This window comes from Denticeps clupeoides, chromosome 8 (assembly GCF_900700375.1).
Source record: "Denticeps clupeoides chromosome 8, fDenClu1.1, whole genome shotgun sequence".
NCBI lineage: Eukaryota > Metazoa > Chordata > Actinopteri > Clupeiformes > Denticipitidae > Denticeps > Denticeps clupeoides.
Genome location: NC_041714.1, coordinates 112,045 through 130,135, shown reverse-complemented (window position 1 = coordinate 130,135; position 18,091 = coordinate 112,045). Strand labels below are relative to the sequence as shown.

At 41.5% G+C, this 18,091-nt stretch overlaps 1 long non-coding RNA gene across 1 annotated transcript in view; it reads right to left on the bottom strand.

Annotated features, from left to right (window-relative positions):
• The window catches only part of LOC114795545 (uncharacterized), a 30,819-nt gene extending 12,795 nt beyond the window's left edge, over nt 1–18,024 (bottom strand). The window contains exons 1-2 of the long non-coding RNA XR_003750530.1: nt 17,881–18,024; nt 11,302–11,503 (exon numbers count right to left, since the gene is read on the bottom strand). This is a non-coding gene — a long non-coding RNA (uncharacterized LOC114795545). The remainder of the gene's footprint in view (nt 1–11,301; nt 11,504–17,880) is intronic.
• Nucleotides 18,025–18,091: the final 67 nt, after the last annotated feature.

Here is an 18,091-nt window from a genome sequence, read left to right as displayed (position 1 = left end):
CACTACCCAACAAATGGAATCTGATCTTGGGTCTTATCTGGGAGAATCCCAGAATGATTATTAATATTGACCATATACAGAAAAAAACAAGCAGAAAAGTAAACAAGTTGTTCTAAAATACAAAATGCGTTCACTGGAGAACAAGAGAACGGGAACCAAAAATACAGATCGTTAAAATAATAACCAGGGATCTGTCATCCTTGTTACAGTATCCACTGTTTCTTGAAAAGAAAAAACAGTATTTACAGACACACAGTGTAAATACCTCACCCACAGCTTTGCACAACGAGTCTTGTAACTGCGACCCCACACCCTCTGTGCAAACACCACAACGTTAGTTCCTAAAATACCTCAAAACATACAGAAGTGGCGATACAAAAAATATTAAAGGATAAATCACATCCTGTATGTAAATTCGACATAAAACATACCATATCTGTCATTTAGACCAGTAATATACCTCTGTGCACATCCACCTTCATACCCAGCCCTGCTTATGGACACATGTTTTCACAGAAAAAAAAATAAAATAAAATTCTCTCTCGTAAGTCAGGCTCTTATTTTTCCCCGTTCCCCCCCCCTCAGGACATAGAGTATATTTTACATATTTTACACATGAGGTGGCAGCTTGCTAGGTTGCAGCGTGTCCTGACCGTAGTGCAGTTGTTGTAAAATATATGTGTTGGCGGGAATATGGACACACACTACCCAACAAATGGAATCTGTCATTATGTCATTATGCACTAACATCATTACCTCTCAGCTCCTTATCCATGCTAGGCTTAAAGCTAACCACAGCAGACCAGTGGTACAGTTTCTTCTCCTCTCCAACGTGTGCTCCATGGACAACATACTGGACGGTGTAAGACTGCTTGAAACTGCTTGGGAAGAGACATTGCTGCTTTGGGATCCAAGGGTTGCTACAGAGTTCACCGAGTGCACCACTAACTTAAGCATTGTTGCTAGCGCTAGGCAAGATGTATACAGCAATGATGATCACGAGAGAGTTCACTGGCATGATTGTCATTGCTGCACTCGGTGAACTCTGTAGCAACTCTTGGATCCCAAAGTGAGTCTCAAAACACAAGACCACATGGACACACACACAAACACCCATCACAAATACATACATGTCCACATTATAGTAAAATATATAAATAAATATAACTTTAAATATATTAATATTATTATATCAAGAAAAATGTCAAAAGGACCATTGTGGTCCTTTACACTCCCACCAATCATGTCATGTTGTCACAACCATACATGATTCCCAAATTCTAAGGACCATCTACAACACCACAAAAATGTGCAAATAAGCACAAAACAAAGTGGATTATATTTGTACATCTTCCCAAAGATTTGTATGATTGTATACGTATGTGTACTTTGTAGCTATTCACTTTCAATGACTAGCTTTTGTATTGTTCTTTCTACAATTGAGGTTTTAAATTGGGAATTCTGTTTAAGTGATTTCTGTTCCTCCACTCATACTCTAAATCTTTCAACCAGACCATCAGTGTCCACAGTCATTTCCACCACTTGCCCCAACTGCCACTGGTTTTACTGAAGGATTTCTTCATCTTTTGGCTGAATGACTACTGTCAGACAAGCCTTATTAAAACTTTAGCTGCACTCTCACACTCTTTAACAGTCACAACATCTGTAAAACACTTGTTCAGAGGACAGTCTTTTAATTTTTGCAACTACCTTAAGGAGTGTTGTCCAAGATGAAAATCTAGACAGGCGATCAAGCATATCTGTGCACTCTCTAACACTTGATATGAATGTTTGGACTGTTTTAACCTCAGGGTCACCAACCAAGAGATCATTTGATGGACAAGGTTCAAGTTGTAATCCCTTCTCTCCACAGGAACTCAGGACCTACTAACCAATTGGTTGATAGAATTTCTGATGCACGAAATCTCCTAGAGGCGTGGTCAGCTAGAATTTCTTCTGTATCAGCATAATGCCACTGGCTCAGGTTAGTGTTCTCTCTTATTAGCGGGACACAATTAGCTGGACACAAACCGTTGTGCTTCATTGTTGATATATGCTAGAGTGACTAAAGAATCTGTCCAGAAGAACTCTTTATTATTCTTCATGTTCAGATTTCAGCAAAACACTCAGTCGAGCCGCAATCACAGCAGCTGAAAGTTCTAATCTTTGATGGTGCAACCCTTGCCTTAGCCATGACAAAACTGCAATGTACTTAGTTGTCATTCTTGTATCAAAGGTAGGAACAGACACCATATCCCATGGTACTAGCGTCTGAAAAGTGGTGTAATTCGACACTCACATTATTGCCGAAGTTTGATGGATAGTAGCATCTAGGGATTAAAACTTTTCTCAGCCCTTCAAGACCTGTCTTCTATTCCTCCCAAAGTGGACACAATTCCTCGGGAAGTGGCTCGTCCCATTCGACACAGCTCCTGAAGAACACATTTTCCACTCAAAATGAATGGGGTGACAAACCCCAATGGATCAAACAAGTGGCTATGACTGAAAGAATGCCACAACGAGTATCAGGTTTGTCTTTCAAGTTTTCATCAAGGCAACATTCTTTCGATATCGCAGATAATGGCCATTGCCTCTTTTCTGAAATGGCAGAGAATTCCAACCAGTGAATTAATTAAGTCAGGACCTGACAATAGAGTGTCATTTAAGGATATGCCACGAAATTTAGCTGAGCAATCAAAAACAACTCTTAGCTTGCCAGGTTTCTTAGGATGGTACACACCGTGATGAAGTATATACCAAAGGACCTCTTCCACTGCTGCATCTGGAACTGGCTCTGCATCACCTTTATTGATCACATCTTCCATAAAGGCCTTGCAATTATCATGGAACTGCTGATTAGCTTGTAACTTAGCTTGATGAAGGTGAATTGTGGCCAATTTTTTTTTATTATTTGGCAGTGAGGGAGGACTTTGACCTTTAAATGGATGGGGCATTTCTAAATGGCCATCTGGTCTCTGTCTAATGGCTTTACTGAGAAGCTGAATAAAGTGTACATCATCTTGAGAGACAAGTTTGACCTTGGAGCTTCTTTCACTGAAGTCTGACTCCAGAACTCTCAAGATGTCTGTAGTGAATTGCAATTTCCTTCACTGCGACTCTGTGCACAAACCTGTGGTTTTCTTGTCTATCCAGATGGGGGTTTACTGCTCCAATGATACTCCATCCCAACTCAGTCTTCTGTGCAAACGGCTCATTGTCATGACCAATGATGACCTCAAGGGAAGCTAAAGCTGAAGGGCAGTCACATTCTATTAGCAGTCCAACATCACAGTCTTGGAATGCTGGCTGTTCATTTGCAAGGTGTTTAAGATGAGACCACTGCATAGCTGTAGCTGCTGTTGGTATACAAGACTTATCAACCGGACTAAAATCATGTGTCTATGCTTGCCAAAACAGAATATAATTATTCTAACTTCTAACTTGCAAGCCACCTATGGATACCTATAACAGTGTCTACAGATGTCATTGTACTGAGTTTTAACTGCAGAAGTCAACTGGTAGTGGAGTAACTACCTCCATTAGAAGAGCATATGTGAGAATTTCCTTTTCAGGTTCATTCACAGATGACAAGTAAATAGGAACAATACTTGAAGTATTGATCCTTAATCGCCTCTCAAATCAATGCATGAGAGTTCATGTAATGAACTTCTTGGGTCACTTGCCTTTCTGCAGAAACAGAACCTTTCATTACAGCTTCCCCAGGTTTCCTCTCTCTCTCTTCGTGCAAACAGGTCAGATGGCGACGGCCACACACTCCACACTTATATCTGGTCCTGCAGTCTTTAGTGAAATTACCTTTACACAAACATCCAAAACAGAGATAATTCCGATGTATAAATTCCCTTTTATATTCCATCAACTTGGCTGCAAAACCTGAGCACTTAGCAATGCCATGCAATTCATCCTTACATATGAGGCATGGCAACTTTGGCTTATATAAAGACACACTTCTTGATGTGTAAACGTTTGATTGAGCACTTGTTCTAAAAGGCCTTTGCCTTTTTAGGCAGCTTCTCATCTGCTGTTCTTGAACTTAAAAGGAAGGAGGAGGTGATGGGGTTACAGGCTATACGAGCTTCCTTTTAAAACAAAGTCTGTTAAGCGGTTGAAGGCTGGATATGCTCCTGATGTGTCAAGTTCTTCTACAACAATCCTAATCCATTTTTGTACAATCCAATCTGGCTATTTTCTCAAGAGCTTATGATTTTCCTCACAATCTGGCTATTTTCTCAAGAGCTTATGATTTTTGCATACACAGGGGACAGCCAGTAAACCTTCTCCCAGAGAACAAAGGCAGCATGGTGGATTATGAGGGACTAGTGGGTTACTAAAATAACCTGGAGCAAGACCCTGCAAAGCTTTATTTTTAAGGCAAATCAGAACTTAACTGGAAGCCAATGCAAAGAAGACAATACAGGCGTAATGTGTCTAGTGCGTTCAAGAACCCTGGCTGCAGAGTTTTGGATGAACTGAAATTAATTCAATGAAGCAGCAGAGCAACCAGAAAGCAGAGAAATACAGTAATCCAGTCGGAATGTTATGAATACGTGAATTAATTCATAGAAACTTCCTAATTCTAGCAATGTTTCTTAGGTGTAAGTACTCCGTCCTGGAAATATTTTGACTATCAAATGACAAATCAGTATCAAAAGTCACACACAGATTCTTGACAGGTGTACTAGGACCAGTTGAAAAACTAACACACTCCAATCTATATTCTGCCAAGCCACATCTCAGACCTTTGGGACCAAACACCAACACATCAGTCTTATCCGTGTTGAGCATCACCTAAAATACCAGGTGTTAGTGTATTTACTAGAGAGAGAGAGATCGCCTAAAATACCAGGTGCTAAAAGTAAAACTATTGGTTAGTTTTTTTAGTTGAACTATGTTACATCTATTTTATTAGTTTAATACTAGAGTAAGAAGTTCTGGTGCCATCCCTTTGTAAAAGTGGTGGAGAATAGTATAAAAACTCTCTCTACACACAAAAGCACTGTATTAAAATCACTTCAACTTTATGTTACCTGGCAGAAAGAGGCATGGCACAATAGAGGTTAAAAAGAAGGAACAGCTTCTCATTTATTAACACAGAGAATTACACCTTTATCACTAAAAGTTACTATTTGAGATTATAGCACTGTTCAGGTGTTCAGAGAGAAAAACAGTTTCACATTAATGTAAATTCTGATCCTAAACATGTTGATCATACTGAAAGGATTTAGCTTTAACAGTGCAATTTTCAATTCCTGATCAGTTATTATCAAATTGTTCCCCGTGGGACATGGTTTATGGTTCAATGTAATACTGGTAATCTAAAATGTCACAAATCCTGGTTATTATTGGTTACAGTTTGGTTTGTGAGTTAATCTATTGTGCCAGCCATATCTAAATGCCACATCCGACCTCTACAACTCATACAAAATGCAGCAGCACGACTGATCTTTAACCTTCCCAAATTCTCCCACACCACCCCTCTGCTATGTTCCCTCCACTGGCTCTCAGTAGCTGCACACATCATATTCAAAATACTGATGCTGGCCTACAAAGCCAAACATGGAGTAGCACCATCCTAACTCACAGCCCTTATTATACCTTGCACTGCACCTTGTATACTCTAAGCCTCCAGTACTGCTCGCCTGGTCCATCCATCTCTGAAGGTAAAAGGAAGACATTCATCTAGACTCTTCTCCGTCTTGGCCCCTCGGTGGTGGAATGAACTTCCCCTTGAGGTCAGAACAGCTCACTCACTGAGCACTTTCAAATGGCAGCTCAAGGCCTTCCTCTTTAGGGAATATTTAAATTAACTTGCAACCTTCTTTTTGTCTTACTTTTGTATAGAAACTACAACAGAGTGAATAAAAAGATTGTATTCATAGTTGGGGTCCTAATGAACCAGAACTGATCACTTCATCAATGGTAACATGAAAGCACGTTGTAAGTAGGATATGTCGAATTAAATTAAATTCAAATTAAAGCATGGAGATTCTATTCCTCACTATGCAGTAAAATTCTGATAAAAAAGACTTACGGTCACAGATCCGTACATGGTATCACATTGGTGTCACCATTTGTAAAACTGTGGAGATTAGTTACAAAACTCTCTCTACACACAAAAGCACTGTATTAAAACCCTCTAACCTGATGTTACCTGGCAGAAAGAGGCAAGGCACAATAGAGGTTAAAAGGATGAACAGTTTCTGTTCCAGTAAATTATTATTGCAGTTACATGTGAATATTGTATGTATAAAAGCTACCAATGTTACAGAGGAGAAAATGAGAAAAGATAGGTAAATAGAAAAGACTCAGAGACTGATGTGAAGATTCACCTTAGTTCCCAATGGAAAAGAAAATGGAAGTCCCCAGACCACAAGTGATGTGAACACCATGTTATCGGAAGCTGTCCATTCTCTCCACTGGGCTCCTGTTGATGACAGGGGTCTGGTAGTTCCTCTCCTGCTTGGTACTTAAGTCCACTATTAACTCCTTTGTCTTGCTGACGTTCAGGTGGAGATTGTTCCTCTGGCACCAATTCTCCAGATTTCCAACCGCCTCCAGGTAGGCCGTCTCGTCGTTGTCAGAGATCAGGCCCACCACAATAGTGTCGTCAGCAAACTTAATGATGGTGGTGGAGTTTGTAGTGGCTGCACAGTCATGGGTGTACAGAGAGTACAGCAGGGGGCTCAGAACACAGCCCTGGGGGGCTGCTGAGAAAGATGGTGGCTGAGACATGTCCGCCCATCCTTACTGCCTGTGGTCTCCCAGTTAGGAATTTGGAGATCCACTGACAGAGAGATGAGCTGAGTTCCAGGTGCTCCAACTTGGTGGTGAGTATGGAAGGGATTATTGTGTTAAATGCTGAACTATAGTCAATGAAAAGCATTTTAACATAATTTCCCTTCCGAGTGTCCAGGTGGGTGAGTACTGTGTAGATGAGATGAGAGATGGCGTTGTCTGTACATCGATTGGGATGATAGCTGTAGTGGTTCGAGTGTGTCCGGTAGTCAAGAAATTATGAAACCTCTGACCAGCTGTTCAAAACACTTCATCACTACTGAGGGCTACAGGGCGGTAGTCATTGAGGGAGGCAGGATGAGGTTTCTTTGGGACCAGAACAATGATTCCTTGAAGCATGTGGTATCACCGACTGAAATAGAGAGAGGTTGAATATCTCTTTGAACACAGGTGCTAGCTGGTCTGCAGGCTCTGAGGATTCTACCCAAGATGCCGTTTGGTCCTGCTGTTTTCCTGGTGTTCGCTCTCCTGAAGGCTCTCCTCACGTCATGCTTGGTGGTGATGAACGCATTCTCAGTGTTGGCAGTGTCCACCTGTCTGCAGCTGTTGGAGCCGCTAGCCGTAGCATCGCTAGCGTCTTTAGTTGGTGCATCGAAGCGAGCATAGAATGTGTTCAGCTCGTCTGCCAGAAACACGTCCGCGTTCGTCATACCGGATGTTGGTGCTTTATAATTCGTAATGGTTCTTAGTCCCTGTCACAGGCTTCTAGAGTCACTCTGTTCGAGTTGTGACTCTAGTTTCTTCCCGTAGCGCTGCTTCGCCTCCTTCACCTCCTTCACTGCTTTCCTGACGTTGTATGACGCAGTCTTGTACGGTCCCATGTCCCCGGAAGCAAGCGCCGCATTTTTGGGTAGAGGTGTGAGATCTCAGAGCGTTGCGGATGGTTTTATCCACCCATGGCAGATTGGGAAACGTTCTGATGATCGTTTTCTGTACGGTATCATCCGTTAGTTTCCCAATGAAACTCACAACCAAGTTCTTTTCCTGTGACCAAAAACCGGGCATTACTATGGCGGGAAGACATACTCCACAATTATGTCCAGCCTATGGAAAAACAAGTAAGAATTGTGGGAAAAAAAAACATATGCTGCACAGTTTGTCACACCAAGAGAAAAGTACACGCAGTGGATTTGGAACTTTTTGTGGATGTAGTCCAGACAAACCATGCAGAAAAAGAAGAATGGATTGTGCCACTTCAACGTAGAACGCGAACGACTACATTCATGTGGATTTGTGGCTCAAGCTGGCTCTCGTTCGCATATAAAACCAGAGGAAACTTACCTGCCTCCTTGCTCAAGTTCTTGTCCCGTGCTGGTACCATGACAGAATGACTGAGCCTCTGTTAACCCCGCATAATTCGTTGCGCTACCCTCATTGAATGCTTGTTGCCGGAGGTCAGCCATCTGTGGCAGCGTTTACATGAGGTGGGTGCCTGGGGCATGAGGTGCTGGACGCGGCGCAAGGTCCTCCTTCACCACCCTCGGTTCCGGAACCCAGTCTGGCTCTCCCGCTGGAGTGGTACTGAGGGGAGTGGCGAGGTGATTCTAACCACATTGTCTCTCATCTTTGAGTTGCAGCCTCGTCGCTACCCCACTTCCCGGTCACAGATCGTGCTCCTGCTCTCACTGCTGACCGGCCCCTTCCTACAATTTCATCCGCATTTGAGGGCAACGCCTACTGGCCACTTTGTCATCCCCTTTGGACTGTGTAATGCACCCACCCATGTCCATGGAGCCCAAGAAGCTTGAAGCAATGGCATCGTTGCCCCTACCTACGATGCTGAAACAACTGCAATGGTTTCTTGGGTTTGCGAATTTCTACCATCGTTCTTCATTCGTGGATACAGTACAGTCGCAGCCTCACTCACTGCTCTCACCAAACCCTCAACACGCCCTTTTCACCTGACCACAGATGCAATCCATGCGTTCAAGTCCCTGTACCGTCGTTTCACCACCACCCTGTCCTCCAACATCTGGACCCTTCACTTCCGTTTGTTGTGGAAGTGGACGCATCAGAGGTGGGTGCTGGCGCTGTCTTCTCACAATGCAACCTTACCAGAACCAGCACCCCTGTTGCTTCTTCTCACGAAAGTTCACTCTGACGCAGCAGCCTTAGGAAGGGGGACCGTGAGCTGCTAGCGGTCAAGTGGGCACTCGAGGAGTGGTGACACTGGCTGCAAAGCTGTGACACCCCCTTTCTGGTCTGGACCGACCATCAAAGTCTCATCACAATCAAGTCAACTAAAGAACTCAATCAGAACCCTGTCAGTTCCATTTCATGGTTCCATTGTTTTCTCATGTATACAGCCTGACTTAGCAGCAATTAACATGCAAGCTTGTGCTTTTTTCCATATGTTTTTACTCTGTAAATATTGCACAACACGCACTTTTGTTCGTTTGGTTTAGTTTGATTAAGTTTAAGTTCCATCCACAGGACCACAGTGAAAATGTTGGTTGTCGGGAAACCCGTCGCTGTTTCCTTAGTTGATTAGATTCCTTAGATTTTGCACTACATAAAATTCATATAAAATAATAAACGTTATTAAATAATATGTTATTAAATAATACATTATTAAATAATACGTAAAACATTAGCTGCTCAGAAGTTGAAATTCACATGGTGTCCATTATTGATTCAGCATGCTCAGTAACAATCGATGTATGTGTTCTGCAGGGTTTATAGAAAAGAAATTTCATTTTCAGTTGAAGAAAGAGACAACTGAGCAAACAATAAATAATAATTGCCTTATTTATTTTCAGTTTCTGTGCACTTTACCATCATATGAATACCGTAGTCTTTCCTTGACATGTCTCTTTTGTGTGTCAGATATCTGACAACATATTTTGCAGAAAAGAGGAATGTAAAATCTTTAGGCATTTTTTAAGCCACTCTTGAAAACTGCACATTCAGTCAGGCATCATCTAGAGCCATATCTTAAATTAGTTACATTTCATTTAGTTCTTGTACATTAAGATTCTTATTTTAAATTATATTTGAAAAGTGTGGAACTGTGAATTATAATAAGTAAAATGTTATGATTGCATTTATTATATTTCATGTGCAATTATAATCTATTTAATGAGAAGACATGTTTTCATCTAACTATTCCAGTCATAGAGAAATTCTGCCTACCACTGGATGCAAACCTTATATACAAGGATGCTTACAGGGACAGATATTGATGTAGACATATTCAATGAACTTGTTCAACAAGGCAATTTGGTGGTGACCATTTTCACAGATGATGGTAAGATATGTTTTTTAAGGAATATTGAAGCCCTGGAAGCATAACACAGAATAATTAGATTTTCTTATTTTAGAATAATTAGATTTTTCTTTTAGAATTCTCAGCATTTGCCTTGTGTTCGGGTTCTGAGAAGTCAGATTCAAGTGCAAACTTGTGTGCATCAACTGTAATACTAGTCCCTAGCAAGAGACAGAGATTTGAGGATTGTTTGTTCTAAACAGGTTTTAATAAGATTTCTAAACAAAAACAGTTTATTAACAATTAACAAATTCCTCCTTTCAAAGTATTTTTGTGGTTTGTTATTATTGGTTGATTGAAGATGTGCTAAGAAGCAAATCTGGTGGTGAAGCAGTACTACAGGAGTACTAAACCACAGAAACCCTAACAGATGGAACAAGAAGGCAAATGGATAACATACTGGTGAATCACATGATTGATATCCATGGGTAAGATTTTTTCCTCCTCTTTCATTTATTCAAAACAACTGCACAAATTTGGATTAATAATGTCATTAAATAAAGCAGTCAGAGAAGAGTATGCTCTTTGAATAGTGACGCTGTTCCCTTCTCTCAAGGATCCATATGTTAAGAAAGGCCATGTAATTATCAATATTGTCATTGTGTGGTATTTTACTTTCAAACATGTATTGTGGAATGAATCTGTATGCATGGTATTCCCATTTGCATTTTCTGAGATTATTTTTGAGTAAACTACATTTTTATATTGGATTCTTACAGGAACACTTCTGTGATGCTGCAAGTAGGTTATATTTATTGGTGTCTGAAGACAGTCCGAAGGAGGATTGGCAAAGAATCTGCACTGCGAACAAAAACCTCTACTGACTTTTCTCCTGGGGGGCCAAATTTCCAAAGAATTGGCAGCTTGATGGTGATGCTTGCAAAGAGGCATTGTCTTTGCTCAACCATGCCACAGACAATACCCTGATTCTTCAAAAGATGAAAGAGACATTTCAGTACCGTCAAAACCTTGTTAATCACCCAACCAGAAGTGCTGACATCCTCTCCACTTTCCCAAGATTTCTGGACACAAAGGGATTTTTACATTTGTAATATAGTGTTGAGAATGCATTGACCATGCTTGAGTATTTGTTCTATTCTGTATCTTCTTTCTTTAAAAGGTGAATCAAGATTTCACTCTCCTATTTGAGGATGACACATCCTCCAGACTGCTTTAAAAAATGGGATGTCTTCTTCAAGACAAATGTCATAAACACTCACTTCAACTCCAGAGTTGTGCCACTTGGTGGAGTCTCCCAGGGTGTGTCACAACCTTGATGGCATGACGAGGCAGGTGAATGGAGACGATGAGAATAGATGAGGAAGAAGTACGCATTTGCATGACGTCACAAAACCAGGGTTTAATGGATGAAGAACAGGGGAGACATCCGAGACATTGGTGAACATGTAACATATGAAAGACCTGTAAAACAAGTAAAACAAGACGTCAACAACAACATTTATTTCTTATATAGCCCAAAATCACATACAGTATGTCTCAATGACAAGCCCTACAGTTGACACCCCCCACACTTGACCCTTCTGCACACAAGGAAAAATTCCACACAAAAAAAATCTAGGAGAGAGAAAAAAGAAAAGGAGAAACATTGAGAAGGAGTGATACAGAGATGGACCCCCTTCCAGGGTAGAGTGAGCCTGCAAGTGGTGTCATGCTGGTTTGTTTCATGCTAAGTCGTCATTTAGCAGTTTTCAGGAACCAGGATTTTTCTGCTGGTCTCTTCACTGGAGTCTGCCAGTAGTTTGTGTGCTTGATTCAGTGTCTCAGAGAGAACAAACAGTGGCAGATGGCGGCATTGTATGACTGATACTGAAATATGTGGTTATAGTGGTATTGGGCAGCCTAACTAAGGTGAATTTAACACTGTCTGTGCTTAACAGAGTGACTGTGTGTTAAAGTGGACTTAATAATTGACACTGTGTCTGGGACTTTAACAGAAGGCCAGAGCAAACATATGTGTTTTCAGTTTAGATTTAAGTCCCAAACACTGACCGGCAAGCTGTTCCACAAGGGGTTAATCACAGACGCCAAGTGCCCGCCCCAAGGGCCCCGCCCCCAGGTAGAAAATGTGGGATTCCTGCGTCAACTCCATGTTCTGGAGCCCAGATATGATGTCCCAAGCCACTGCTACATGACTGACACGGAGCTGCCTAAACTAGATGACTACACAGCCTACTGCAAGCCTCCTCTGCTTTTAGTTTCACCACGGATGAATGCATGGACCAACTTTTCTGCATCGTGCATTGAGATGATGTTTCTTATTTTTATATTTATATTTCTAAGGTGAAAGAATGCTATCCTAGTGACATTATCTACTTGTGAATCGAATGAGAGATCTGCATCAATGAGGACACCTAGATCCTTTACTTCAGTACTTAGTGGGCTAGAAAGGCTATCCAGAGTTATGATGTAGTCAACCAGCTGATGTCTGGCTGCTTGAGACCCAAGTACGAGAGCTTCTGTCTTATCAGGGTTTAACAGAAGAAAGTTGGTGAGCATCCACTGTCTAATGTCCTTCAGACAATTCTCTATTCTGTTCAGCTGCTGCCTCTCATCTGGCATTGTGTGTCGGCAGCGTAGCAATGAAAGTTAATACCATGTTGCGAATGACATCACCTAAAGGTATCATGTATAAAGAAAATAGCAACTGACCTAGGACAGAACCTTGTGGAACACCAAATTCTACTTTACTATGTGAAGATGAATCACCATTGATGTCCACCAATTGATACCGATTGGTCATATATGATCTGAACCATACAAGGGATGTTCCCTTAATCCCAACAACATTCTCTAACATGTCAAGGAGAATAGCATGCTCAATAGTGTCAAACGCTGCACTCAGGTCAAGCAGGACAAGCAGCGAGATGCGTCCCTGATCAGAGGCCAACAGCAGGTCATTAACCACTTTAACCAGCACTGGCTCAGTGATATGATGAGGTCTAAATCTCGATTTATATACTTCATGAATGTTGTTGCTGTCTAGGTACGTGCTCAACTGCTAACTGCAATAAAGATTAGGTTTTTTAATCAGGGGTCTGATGACTGCTACCTTGAACGAGCTTGGTATATGGCCGGTGCTAAGCGACGTGTTAATAATCACTGCCCCATTAATAATAATGGGGCAGTGGTGGCCTAGCGGTTAAGGAAGCGACCCCGTAATCAGAAGGTTGCCGGTTCGAATCCCGAGCCGCCAAGGTGCCACTGAGGTGCCACTGAGCAAAGCACCGTCCCCACACACTGCTCCCCGGGCGCTGGTCATGGCTGCCCACTGCTCACTCAGGGTGATGGGTTAAATGCAGAGGACAAATTTCACTGTGTGCACCATGTGCTGTGCTGCTGTGTATCACATGTGACAATCACTTCACTTTAAAAACTTTAACTTTAATTGTAAGGATAGGATTTATAACATTGGGTGCTTCTTGTTTAAAGAAACTTGTACCAAGCGAATCTAATACATTGATTTGGTGATGAGATTAGTTTAATTAATTCATGCTCTTTAAGAAGCTTGAAGCATCGGCTATTTGAAGATTATTTTCCATAGTAATATCGATGAAGCTGTTTGATGAGTAGGTCCTATTATATTTTGTTTAACTCCAACTGAGTCTAGTATAGACAGGAATGCTATTAGCAAGTCTTCTAATTTATTCATGCTCTTTAAGAAGCTTGAAGCATCAGCTATTTGAAGATTATTTTCCATAGTAATATCGATGGAGCTGTTTGATGAGTAGGTCCTATTATATTTTGTTTAACTCCAACTGAGTCTAGTATAGACAGGAATGCTCTTAGCAAGTCTTCTAATTTATCACAGTGGATGTTTCATTAACAATGAGCGTTTTAGGTGTGAGAGGTCTAACATTTAATAGTCCTATCGGAGGTGCTGGTAGTACATTCAGTAGGAATGATAGTAACAGAGACCATTCTACAGGGGGGGAGCGGATTTGATTGACTGCGATGGTAAGAACCATATGGTACTACTTCAGACTACTACTGACAGACTACTTCTCAAACTACCCACAAGTTGCAACACTTCAAGCCATATCTTTCAAAGCAGTCATTGAATTTCTGAAAACAGTATTTGCAAGACATGGTGTTCCACGTGAACTTGTTTAAGATAATAGCCCTCTCATGGTTCAGATCATATTTCATTAATGGTGATTCATCTTCACATAATGAAGAGTTTGGTGTTCCACAAGTTTGGTGTTCCACAAGGTTCTGTCTTAGGTCTGCTGCTATTTTCCTTATACATGTTACCTTTAGGTCACATCATTCATAAACACAGTATTCATTTTCACTGCTATGCCAATGACACACAGTTGTATTTATCAGCAATTCCAGACGAGAGCAGTAGCTGAACAGAATAGAGACTTGTAGCCAGAATTATGCTGTCTGACTACATCATAACTCTGGATAGCCCTTCTATCTCACCAAGAACAGAAGTAAAGAGTCTAGGTGTCCTCATTGATGCAGGTCTCTCATTCAATTCATTCGCTGGGATAGCATAGCAGATAGCGAGGACAGCTGAGCAGATCATCAGTGTCTCTCTTCCCTCCATAACATATTTTTACCACACGCTGCATCTGGAAAGCCACCAGCATTGTGACTGTCTCTACACACCCCTCACTTGCACTCTTCACCCTCCTGCTAAAGGTACCAAAGCATTGGGGCCCTCACTGCCAGACTATGCAACATCTTCATCCCCCAGGCCATCAGACACCTGAACACTCAGGGACTTTCCACTCTGGACTGACACACACACACACTACCTCTGTTATATTAAGTAATATAAGGGCAGTGGTGGCCTAGCGGTCTTAAGGAAATGGCCCTGTAATCAGAAGGTTGCCAGTTTGAATCCCGATCCGCCACACTGCTCCCCGGGCTCCTGTCATGGCTGCCCACTGCTCACCAAGGGTGATGGGTTGAAAGCAGAGGACACATTTTGGGCAGTGGTGGCCTAGTGTTAAGAAATGTAACACGCAAGTACATTGATTTGGTGATTAGATTAGTTTAATTCATTCATGCTCTTTAAGAAGCTTGAAGCGTCAGCTATTTGAATATTATTTTCCATAGTAATATCAATGGAGCTGTTTGATGAGTAGGTCACATGTCGAGCAGTGGTGGCCTAGCGTTAAGGAAGCGGCCCCGTAATCAGAAGGTTGCCGGTTCGAATCCTGATCTACCAAGGTGTTACGGTGGTAGTAGCCTAGTGGGTAAGACACTCGCCTGTGAACCAGAAGACCCGGGTTCAAATCCCACTTACTACCATTGTGTCCCTGAGCAAGACACTTAACCCTAAGTTGCTCCAGGGGGACTGTACCTGTAACTACTGACTGTAAGTCGCTCTGGATAAGAGCGTCTGATAAATGCTCTAAATGTGTTACTGAGCCACTGAGCACCATCCCCACACACTGCTCCCCGGGTGCCTGTCATGGCTGCCCACTGCTCACTAAGGGTGCTGGGTTAAAAGACAGAGGACACATTTTGTTGTGTGCACCGTGTGCTGTGCTGTGTATGACAATCACTTCCCATTCACTTTTTAATATTATCTATCTGTAATACTATCTGTTAATGCACCATTCCATTTTGCACAGAAATAATTGCACTACTTTACTTTGCACATTTATTATCATTTCACTAGTTTAGCGCTGTCTCATTGTTGCACTGCCTGTGTCCCCTGTTTGCACTTTATGTAGCCAGTTTGTCTGTTGTACACCTGCATTTTGTCAGTATGTTTAAATGTTACAAGTAGCACCATGTTCTGGAGAAGCATTGTTTCGTTTCTTTATGTACTGTCTAGCATATATGTAGCTGAAATGACAACTTCAACTCAAATTTAACTGATGCAGAAAAGTTGATCCACGCCTTTAGTACATCCAGGTTATATTACTGCAACTCATTGTTCTAGTAGGTGCATGAGTATACTCCAGCATGTTCTGAATGCTGCCTCATTGCACTGGCTACCCATCAAATTTAGGGGTACAAAATCCTGTCTAAGTGGTCTCACCCCACAGTACCTGAGTGAACATTTAGTTATTTATGATCTGCCACACCCTATGCGTTCAAAGTACAGAAGGTCACAGCTTGGAGCAGATACTTCTCTTCTATCTCTGCAGTGGTCAGTGTTCGTGACTCAGACACATTCTCAGTGTTTAAATCTAAACTGAAAACACACATGTTTACTCTGGCCTTCTGTTAAAATCTCAGACATGCATAGACAATTTGCCTTAGTTAGGCTGTCCTAGTTAGTGTACTGGGCCACTATACCTGACCATTGCACAAATGTACCATTAAAACTATGCATTTCTGTACCAGTACAATGCCACTGTCTGCCACTACTTTTGTTTGCTCTCCGAGGCACTGAATCAAATGCCCAGACCACCTCCAGAGTCCAATGAAGAGACCACCAGAGGGATCCTGGTCCCTGGCAACTCATTTACATTTCAAGAGGTTGGGGTGCCATAACATGAAATGTCAGTAATATAACGCATGATCTCGTCTGATCTTGGAAGCTAAGCAAGTTTGGGCCTGGTTAGTACTTGTAAGGCAGACTGCCTGGAAATTCCAGGTGCTGCAAGTTTTGACTATGGAGTCACTCGGTCAAGTTGAATACATGTCTTTTGTTAGATTATGATTTGAGTAAGAGGTTCTGGTTCCTTCCTTTCAAATGTCAGACCTGCTGATATAATTTCAGTGATTTCTCTTGTGAGAAAACACATATGAGAGTGTTGACATGGCTGCAGTTCATCACACTGTCACACTGATTGAGTTAGAATAGCATACTGGATGCTTTAAAAGGAGGGTGATGCTTGAAATCATCTGTTAACCATGGATACCTACAAGGAAACATGTGCAGTTATCCTATACATTTACAGGCAAGGATATTGCTGCTACTAAGATTGCACTTATTTCAACCATTTATTGGATCATCACAAACTTCAAGGAGAGAGGTTCAAGTGTTGTGAAGAAGGCCATAGAGTGCTCAAGAAAGTCCATCAAGCGCCAGGATTGGAGTACTGAGGACTGAGTAATTTTCTCAGATGAAGCCCCTTTCAAATTGTTTGGGGCATTTGGAAAAACGGTTGTCCGGAGAATAAAAGGTGAGCGCTACCATCAGTCCTGTCTCGTGCCAACAGTAGAGAATCCTGAGACCATTCATGTGTGGGGCTGTTTCTCATCCCTCACAATTTTGCTTAAAAACACAGCCATGAAAAAAGGAAACTTCTTTCAACAATCTAAGAGTAGTTTGGTGAAGAACAATGCCTTTTCCAGCATGGTGAAGAACTTCCAGCCCTGCCCACCACAGGTACAGCCAGTCGCTAATTCGCCCCACACCCATGCAGGTGACAGGCCTTCATTTATAAACTCACACTTTTTGGGGCTTTTTTACCTTGATTGCTGAGTGCTTTAGGCCTGGTAAAAATTTAATTAATTCAATAAACAGCAGCAGTTATCAAAACATATTAATTTAATAAAAAAATATACATTAACATACGTTTTTAACATTTCATTTTATTGAGTTGAGAACACATTGAGAACAATGACTGGACATGGAGCTTGAAGCAAAGAAGGTCAAATTAAGACATCTCATGTTCCAGAGCCTGCAGAAGCACGATACAGCTAAGTTAGAAGAAGACACATCATCTAAGTAGATTGCAGAAATCTCTAGAATTGGGATAGGAACTCTCCAATGCTAAAAAACTGGAAGGATGGTGGAGAAACAAACACTCAAGTTCAGTGTGACTTTGTTATTTATATCAAAATTCAGGAAAATGTTAACTTACCCTAGAAAGAAAGCTTGAAACTTGTGGCAGGTTTCAATATATGCCAATATAATAATGTTATCGTTTTATGGCTTATTTTATTGTATTATGGAACTTCAACACCAGTGACCTGAGAATGGCTGTCATTTTAAATTTGCGGTGTAATGTACCTTGTCTTTAAACGTCAGACAGTAAGATTTTTATAGATAAGGAGAAAAAAAAAGGGTGGGCC